The sequence below is a fragment of the Choloepus didactylus genome, chromosome X (genome assembly GCF_015220235.1).
Source record: "Choloepus didactylus isolate mChoDid1 chromosome X, mChoDid1.pri, whole genome shotgun sequence".
NCBI classification, from domain to species: Eukaryota; Metazoa; Chordata; class Mammalia; order Pilosa; family Megalonychidae; genus Choloepus; species Choloepus didactylus.
Window position 1 is genome coordinate 83,624,675 of NC_051334.1, and position 8,444 is coordinate 83,633,118.

Below are 8,444 nucleotides of genomic sequence, written 5' to 3' on the forward strand. Positions count from 1 at the left end.
TGATGCTAGTGTATTAGAATAGCTAGAAGGAAATAACTGAAATGGTGTAACTGTAACCAATAGCATTCTTTGAAATCTGCTGTATAGCTACTCATTAAATTGTACTTTGAAAGTTATCACCATTCTGTATAAATGTTATATTCTCCAACAAGTTAATAACTGAAACTGCAGAAGAAAGTTGTCAACTTTCTGCATATACGATATATTTCACAAGAAGGAAATAACTGAAATTGTGGAACTGTAACCCATAACATTCTTTGATATTTGCTCTCTAACTACTTGTTATATCATTCTTTGAAGGTTATCAATGTTCTGTAAATAAATGTTATATGTCACACACAAAAAGCAAAACAACAGTATGTCACACCTCTATAAAAGAAATCTTACATAGCCATGATACATTTGTCAAAACCAAGAAATTAGCATTAGTGCATTACTATTAACTAAAATAGAGAATTTTATTGGATTTCACCATTTTCCCACTAATCTTGAAATGCCCTTTTCTGTTCCAAAATCTAATCTAGAATACCACATTGCATTTGGTAGTCATGTCTCCTTAGTTTCTTTTGTTCTGTGAGATTTTCTCATTTTTCCTTAATTTTCATGAATTTTGAAGAGTGCTGTGTAGCATTCTCAATAATGTCCCTCAACTTTGGTTTGTCTAATTATTCCCATAATTAGATTTGGGCTGTGAATTTTGGGGAAGAAAACCACAGAGGTGAAGTACCTTCTCATCACATCATATCAAAGGGTACATGATATAAACATGACCCATCACTATTAACTTTGATAACTCAGTTAATGTAGTGTCTTCCAGATTTCTTCACTGGAGTAATTATCTCCTTCTGTACTTGATTCTTGAAAGTGAGTGTGCTAGTTTGAAGCTGTTGTGTATCCCAGAAAGTGCCATGTTCTTTTAATCCATTTCTGTGGGTGAAGACATATTGTGGGTTGGACCTTTTGGTTAGGTTGTTTCAACTGAGATGTGACCAACCCAATTCAAGGTGGTTCTTAATCCTTTTCTTGAGTTCTTTATGAGGACAAGAAATAAGCTCAGAGAGCTCAGAGAGAAACACCCAGAGATGTTTTGCAGAGAGCTTACAGAAAAAGTACCAGGAAGGGCTGGAAAAGTAAAGCCCTTGAGATGCTAAGAGAGGACTCACAGAAGCTCAGAGAGGAGGCCACTTTAATCAGGAGCTGAAAGCAATGAAACCCAGGAGAGAAGGACCAGCAGATGTTGGTCATGTGCCTTCCCATGTGACAGAGGTGTACCAGATGCCAGCAGCCTTTCTTCAGAGAAGGTATCGTCCTGTTGATGTGTTAATTTGAACATTTTCATGGCTTAAGAACTGTAATTTGCAAGCTAATAAATCTCCATTGTAAAAGCCAAAAGAAATTATTTTGTGTTCTATATATACAGGCAATATTATTCAGCTATAAAGAAGAATGAAGTTCTGATACATGCTGCAATATGGTTGAACCTTGAAGGCATCATATTGAGTGAAATAAGCCAGACAAATAAAGACAAATACTGTATGATCTCACTGATATTACATTGTTAGAACAAGCAAATTCACAGGGGCCAGGGCGAGTATTGGGAATGAAGAGTGTATTAGTCAGTGTTCTCTAGGGAAAAGAATGAACAGAAGATATCTGTAAATATAAGATTTTATAAAAGTGTCTCACACAACTGTGGAGATGCAGAATTCCAACTTCTGTAGGACAAGCTGCAAGCTGGAAACTCCAACGAAGGTTTTCAATGAATTTCCCAGGAGGAGCAGGCTGGCTGAAGTAGAGATTAACGTTCTTTCTTCCGATTGCTGAAGTCATCACTTCTCCTTTTAAAACATTTAACTGATTGGATTAAACATCTCTCATTGCTGAAGACACTCTCCTTAGTTGATTGTAGTTGTAATCAGCCATAACAGTAATGGTTAGGCCAGTGCTTACTTGATCAGACCACTGGGCACTATAACCTAGCCGAGTTGACACATGAAACTAACCATCTCAGTGAGTCCCTAAGTTAAACTCCACCTCTTGCAAGATGGAGTATCTCTATGTATCATTCAGAATTCTTCTGTAGGAAAGACCTGTTTCTTCTCCCCTTTTTGTTATAATTCATAGCTATGTTATTTACTCTGTCGCTTAAAATGTTCTACCTTTGACCATTCAGAGCTCTTACTGGTTGTTTCCTATGTCTTTTTTAAATGTTCCCATTCTTTTGTTTTGTGGACATTTTTTAGTTTCTGCCACCACAAGATGATCCAGGCTACTCTTGTATTTTCCCTGCCTCAGCTCTAACATCAGCCATATCTCCAAGGAGCCCTGGTTTCTTTTATTGGAAAATGGTATAAAGGTGAATTCATAACAAATTCTCTGATTCTAATCCAGCACATGATTAATTTTGGCCTTCCAGACTTGATTATTTGTAACTTCTTTCCTTGACAGTCAGAAACCTGGCTCTTAGTATTTACCATTTGTTTATTTGACCGATTTATCCCTATTATGCTTATGAAGTAGATTCAGAATTAAATACCTTGATTTCCCCAATCAGATTTCCCCAGACCAAATGGGCCCACATCTGAGGATGAGAGTATAATCAAAATCAAATTTCCCTGAGGATGAGACCAAGCAGATTGTCAGACTTTCCTTTGAGGCCTCTAGACTCTGTGTTTTTCCTATCCTGCCCAGTAGGTGGGGCTTGTCAGTCAACAGGTCCCCACAGGAATGAAGAGGTGCATTGCCTTTAAATCTTAGCAGACACTGTCCCTGTCAGGGATGGAGGGTGAGTCAGAAGCCAAGCATAAGCTGTTTCTTTTCTTTTCCCCCAGGCCCTGGGGTCTGGATTGTCTGAGGGAGGGCAGCCATTTGAGCTGGACCCTATCATCCCCTTGCTTAGGGAAGATATGCCCTTTAGGGAATTATCTCCTTCAGTTGTCTTCTTCCTTTATCCCTCTATCTTAACTCCACCCTTGCCTGGGTTAGTGGGGATGATTGAAAATTCCTGATGCTCTCTTTAATGAGCTACTTAGAGTGAGAATAAAGAAAAATTCCCCCTTTCAGAGCCAGTCCCCATCCCCCCCCCCCATTTCACCAGTCAATAGCCAGAGTTGGTATGCAGTTCTATGCGCCCCTTTTCTTGGGATGCAGCCCTTTTCCAGTATTCTGAGCTCAGCTGGCTCCATATGCCTCTGTTTTTATTTATTTGTATTTTTCTGTCAGCCCCCTCCTTTCTGCCAGGAGAGACCTCAGGGCTCCTTTCTTGCTTGCTCTGCGTTTATCTGTGCTTGTAGCTTGTATTCAACATTCCAAATTTGTTAATTAAAAGTGCAATTGGAGATTGGTTGAGTTATCTTCCCTTGCTCCTAGTAGAGACTGCTTCTTTTTTCCCACAGGAAAGTGTCCCAACTCACCCTGCCCTACCAGTAAGGGAGGGTCACCAGCCTCAGTAGGGACTTTCCTTAACAGTTCATATGCTGAGATCTCAGCCATTCCACCCATTCCAGACTGGTGTACAATGTGTGTCCAGTCATGGATGCTCCCCAAACAGTTGTTCCAGACTGTTTACTAGTTGTTCCTGCCTATTTGCTGGTTGATCTTGAGGTCTAACTAAACTCCATACTTCCCTATGCTGCCTTCTTGCTTGGCCTTCTTGTCAGGATTGTCTTTATTTAGAATTTCCCATCCAAGAAGTTGACCATAGTCCATGGAAGTGGTTTTTGATACAGTTTTGGTCCAAATCAGAATTAATTTTTGCTTTTACTTTCCATAATTTAATAATATGCAATATAAGAATATTCATTTCTTTTAGGATGAAAGATATGTTGGTTAAAAATTGCCTGCTTGTTTTCAGAGTACAGAATCTGAATGCTTTCCTAATCTAGTTTTCCAGACCATCTCTTGTACATATTAAGGATGAGTCACAAAGCATGATCCCGTTTTTACCAGCTTTAAATCTTTGTCTAGTCCTGTCAAAGTAACTGTAATAGCCTGTGTTGCTTTTAATGTATGTGTCAATGATTGTAAAAATGATACTTTAGTATCCTGTTCTTAAAATTGTTACATCCAGTTTTTATGACATGCCTAATCTTGTGATGGGATGACTCAGGCCTGGTTTAACGGCACCAGTGAATTGATGGAGGGTTTGCTGTGTTGAAGACAGTAGGCAGGAGCAGGTCAATGATGTCTGGAGGGAAGGGTGCTCAGAAACCATCACTGCCATCCTTCTCATCCACCATAATAAAATAAACACCTCTCTCAGAGCTGCAGGCCTCTTGCCTGAGTCATCATTGGAGGATGGATCCCACAGTGAAGCCCAGGGTGGATTGTCTGCGCTGGATGGAAGGGGCAGCTCAGTGAGGCAAACAGCCCTGACCTGCATGTGTATTTCATGGTTTGAACCTTATGTTCCCTTGTTAGCTGAGGTGTGCCAAAAAGGAGGCATAAACATTCTGGCCCCTGGACCTCATTAGGACCCATGCACACTCCTGTCCCCCATCCTTGGGCAGGGTGCCACCTGCTTGGGGGTATTGAGATTCATGTCTTTGATCCCATGGCTGGGCTCCTTTCTGTTATCTGCACAGTCAGGAATCCCCTCCTCTGCAGCCTGCCTGGTCTTGTGGACCCCTCCACTGCCATCATCCCATGGGGTGCAGAGTGGGGACTAGGGTCTGTGAATAAGCTGAGTAGATAATGTGCTGACAGGGTCAAGGCTTCCCAAATTCTGTCAGAAGAGAGGAGATCCCTAGCCCTCCACTCCATGGGTGAGGACAGTGGCTGCTGTGCCCTGCTCATTTCATTCCCTTCACCTCACTCTTGCAGGCTGGAGGGCCTTATCTTCTGCCTCATGTCTAGTGGCACTTATCATTGACGCATCCCTGGGCATCAGTATCCAAGGGGGACCCAAGGGGTACCCAGGCCCATGGAAGGGTGGCTCTGGGAAATTGACATGTCTGTCCATCATTATCCTAAGCCAGGGAAGCTGTGCACTGGGGGCTGCTTGTTTGCTAGCTCCCGGGGCTCCTCCCCCCCTCTCCAGCACTGTCTCTGGGGTTGGCCAGGTGGCCCACAGTGCAGTGTGGAGGTGACATGTGTTGCTTTGCAGTGGTGATGGAGTCAGTTAGGGTCTGCTGCAGTGCAGTGAACTCTGTGTATTTGTGTGTGTGTGCCATGCCTCTCTGCTATGGTAGCTTTGTGATGGAGGCTGGCTGGCAGGTCTTCTGCAAGTGAGAGTAGTGTGGATAGAGTCCTTTATGGTTTTATAAAGAAAGCACTGTGGTATCAGCACCCAGCCATGCCATTCTGGCCACAGCCAGAAGAGGGACATGGTGAGGGGAGGGGCAAGACAGCAACTCAGATAATGGCCAGGACCACAAATCCACCCACCCTCACAGATGAGAACATCAGACACCTTGTAGTTTCTAGATACTTCACTGCTAGTTGATAATATCAGAAGACTGCACTCTGCTTTATGGTGGGGCATGGGCAAGGCATGCATCTGGTCATGGTGGTGACTGGGAGGCTCCTGGGACTATCACTGCTGCCCAGAGGTGCAGCCTTTGAATCCAGTTACACAACCAAGGTTCACATTTACTAAAATTGTGAGCTCTTTGTAGTGTTCATGTCTTCTGGTTGACTTCCACAGTTTATTTTTGGTGCCAAAAGTTTTCTGTTCTTAATGTGCAAAGACAGTCTTTAAAAGACATGTTATAAACCATGTTCCCACCTCTTGTTATAGAATATGTTTACAAACAGTGCAGTGTGTTCACTTGTTTGAAACTAAAAATTTAATAACTCACTTTCAGTCTGACCTAGAGAATATTTTAAGACTTTATATTAGTGGGACTATCCACCCTAGAATCTTTTTAAAATTATTATTATTGCAGAGTGAATGGGTGTGTTAAAAAAGTTTTCCCACTGTCTGAGCCAGGCAGAATGCTCCTTCCCTTGGAGTTGGAGGTTTCCATCTCTTACCCACTGGCTGGGGATGAACTTCAGGGCACCGGGGGACACCTCAGCTTCAGGGTATTGGTGGTGAATGACACTCCCAAACTCCACACAACAGGAGCCTTGTTTCTGGTGGGAGAGCATTCAGAAGGCCAAAGACCATTCACCCTGGTCCGTGGATACCACCATCCTGCCAGTCAGTTCTGAAACAATGGTGAGAACTAGCCTTTTGCCCAGCAGAACTGGGCAGATGTGCATTGAGAGAGCACAGGTAACAAAAGAAAAAATAGACAAATGGGGCATCATTAAAATTTAAAATTTTTGTGCATCAAAGGAATTTTGCTTTTGATATAAAGTCTAAGAAAACATTGTCTAACAATAGGTCATGATGATGATTCCCTATATTTTTTTTCCAGGAGTTTTATAGTTTTGATTCTGATATTTAGGCATTTGATCCATCTTGAGTTGAGTTTTGTATATAGTGTGAGGTAGGATCCCTCTTCATTCTTTTGCATGTGGATATCCAGTTTTCTTCAACACCATTTGTGAAAAGACTATTGTTTCCCAATTGAGTGTCTTGGCAAACTTGTCAAAAATCAATTGAGTATGCATGTAGGTGTTTATTTCTGAACTCTCAATTCTATTATACTGGTCTATGTTTGTCCTATTATTGTTTTTAATATCTATGCGATCAGTAGTGATGACTTTTTTTCATGCCTGTTATAGGTAATTTGTGACTTTCTCTCTCTCTCTCTCTCTCTCTCTCTCTCTCTCTCTCTCTCTCTCTCTCTCAATTAGTCCATCTTCCTGGTTAGAAGTTTATCAATTTTATATATCTGTTCAAAGAACCAAAATTACTGTAATAGCAACACAAGACAAGGCTATACAAGAAAAAAGCTGCTATACACCAATATCTCTTATGAACATAGATGAAAAAATCCTATACAAAATATTAGAAAATTGAGTTGTGAAATACATATAAAAATGACAGCTGAGTGAGGACATCATCAATTTGGAAATGCAAACAGCTTCTGAAAACTCCTTTCCAGAGATTTAATGACAAAAGAGAAAATTTTGAATTGTTTGACACTCTGGAGGAGGATATATACTGGAGAAGGACCCTGCAGAAAACAAACTGAAGAAAGAGAAGAAATATCAGGTAGGAATCTTCCATACCAGACCAGCCAGTCCTCTCCCCTCCCCCTCACTTGGTCTCCATGTGGGAAAGGCACAGAATCAGCAGACAGGATCCCTCCCACCAGGGACACAGATTTTAAAATCTCTCACAGCAGTGAGACATACCCCCACTGTTTGAATACCTGGGAGACAGGGGAAGACATTTCAAGTCCCAGGTCAGTGAGTTACAAAGAGACTGAGAAAACATGGACAGAGACTTCATTTTCAGCCCTGGGTCTGAAAACCCTTCCCCCACCCTTGAGGAAGGCAGCAGTCAGTGGCTGTTTCATTGCCTTTGGGATGGCTGGAATACTGGATCAGCTAAGGGAGTACACTGCCACAGGTGTAGCCCCACATTGAGCCATAGTTTTGCTGGCAAAGTGAGGGCATAGGAACCCCACAGTTTCAGCTCACCTCTGTAGATGCGGCTTATGCTTGGAGGCAAAACAGCTTCTGAGGATGATTAAGTTATAGAACAGTGCCATCAGCTTGACAGTCCAGAAAGTGCAAGGGAATGAAACACTTAAAAAAGATGCTCCAGACCCTTTGTTAGGACCACAGGAGCTGGTGTACATGCCTTGTGCAGAAACCCAGACTGGTTTTGACTGAGAAATATGGACAACCCAACTGTTAAAGCAGAGTTCTAAAACCAACCCAAGTCTTGCTGGCTGGTGGAAAACAGAGCACCACTGGAAGCCAGCATATTTATATTACCACACACAGTGAACTTGCTGGGGTGCCCAGTGCCTACTTCCCATCCCTGTGGCAGGCCATGGTGGGTGCCTGATTTGGGGGGAAAACTGGGGGCAGAGCCAGTCTGAGGGGAAAAACCAAACACAGAGATAAGAGAAAACCAAAAAGAAAACCCAAGGCAAAAGGGAGAAAACCTCAAGAATAAACTTATCAAGAAAATCACATGCCTAGACAGCAAAAATTCATGAGCCATGCCAGGAAACACAGAAATATGGCCCAGTCAAAGGAACAAACTAGCACCTCAACTAAGACTCAGGAGTTAAAATGACTAATTAAAGAGGTTCAAACAAATCTAAATCAAATTGAGTTGAAGGAAAATGTGACAAAACAGATGAAGGGTAAAAAGAAGACACTGGGTAGCCAAAATAAAGAACTTGTAAGCTTGAAAAAACAAATGGCAGAACTTATGGGAAGAAACACATAATAAAAGAGATGAAAAACACAATGGAGACATACAACAGCAGACTTGGAGAGGCAGAAGAAAGGATCAGTGAACTAGATGACAGGATCTTTGAAATCCTACACACAAAAGAACAGATAAGAAAAAGAATGGAAAAATATGAGCAGGG